Here is a 1,371-nt window from a genome sequence, read left to right on the forward strand (position 1 = left end):
TTTTGGCAACCTGTCCCCCATCTCTGCACCCTTGACGGTGGGCCTGAGCCCAACCCCCCTGTTACCACGGAGCCCCTTGTGACTGAGTGGGTTCCAGTTCCAGGCTCCTGGGAGACGTGCTGCAGGCAGAGCCTTCATGCCATTTCTGCTTGAGACAGTGGTGCTAGTGGTCATAGTATGAGAGCAGTGGTCATAGTGTGGGAGCGGTGTGTGTAAGAATGGTGTGTGAGAGCAGTGTGTGTGAGAGCGGTGGTCATAGTGTGAATAGCAGTGGTTGTAGTGTGAGATCGGTGGTTATAGCTCAGGAGCAGAGTTATCCTACCGTGAAACAGCAGTTGCCCCTGAGTGGGGGGCTGCCCCCATCCGCAAGGATGGGTTGCAGAAGGGCCCGTCTGTGGGCGCTTTTTCAGTGCTGCAACCCCAAGGCAAAGGCCAGGACAAGGAAGAACTTGGCCTCGGCCCAAGTCCTGTAAGGAGAGTGGCCTGAGGTGATGTCAGGATGCATTTAACAGGAGGCTTCCTGTGTGCTGTTTTGGATCTGTCAGGAATTCTCTGCTCCTTATTAATTCCTGAATACTCAGGAATTAAGAGGAGAGGCAAGCCTCTCCCGTGGGCTGAAGAATCCAGGCATTTCCTTCATTAATTTGTCTATACAGTGATAAGTACCCTCTTCCTTCTTGTGAACCATATGGTAAAAGTGACTGTTTACAACTCTCTCTCTCTTTAATATGGATTGCCTATGTTTTGTAAGTCTGGAATTTTAATCTTTATCTTTGCTGAGAATAACTACCTTGTAAGACAGTATATATGCCCACACCATGTTGATTAAAACACCTTTGTTCCATCAGAGCTCTGGTCCCCATGTCTTTCTCTCTATCTCTCTATCTCTTTTTCAGGCTGATCCCTTGGAGCTCTGCAGAGGCTCTCTGAATTCACTTTCCTGCCTGGGCTTCTAAGACCCTCTCGAGAAGGCACTTTGCATGTTCACTCCATTGAGAGGGCACCTGAGGCCTCTGTGAACAGAGCAAGCCCTGTGTTGGGGGCTTTATTGGCTTTCTGCATAAGCCAAGGAATATCAGCCTCTTTCTGTCCCTTACCTTCTTATCGTCAACTCCGGACCACCAAGTTCCGGTCCATTAAAGGACCTCAACAAGTGGCACCCAGAACAGGGACTTGGTACACGTAGGCAGATTCCTGGACAGAGTGATCCCAGGGCCTATTGAGGCCGGTAAGTACTAAGACATGGGTAAAAAGGCTGGAAAGCCCCATCACTTTTCTACTTTACTTCATCACTTATTTAAAGTTCAGGGATCTAACGAAATGCATGCTGATTTTTTAGCTAGATTAGAAACTGCTATTTCCCGTAGTGTA

This window comes from Bison bison, unplaced genomic scaffold (genome assembly GCF_000754665.1).
Source record: "Bison bison bison isolate TAMUID 2011002044 unplaced genomic scaffold, Bison_UMD1.0 scf7180017863996, whole genome shotgun sequence".
Lineage (NCBI taxonomy): Eukaryota > Metazoa > Chordata > Mammalia > Artiodactyla > Bovidae > Bison > Bison bison.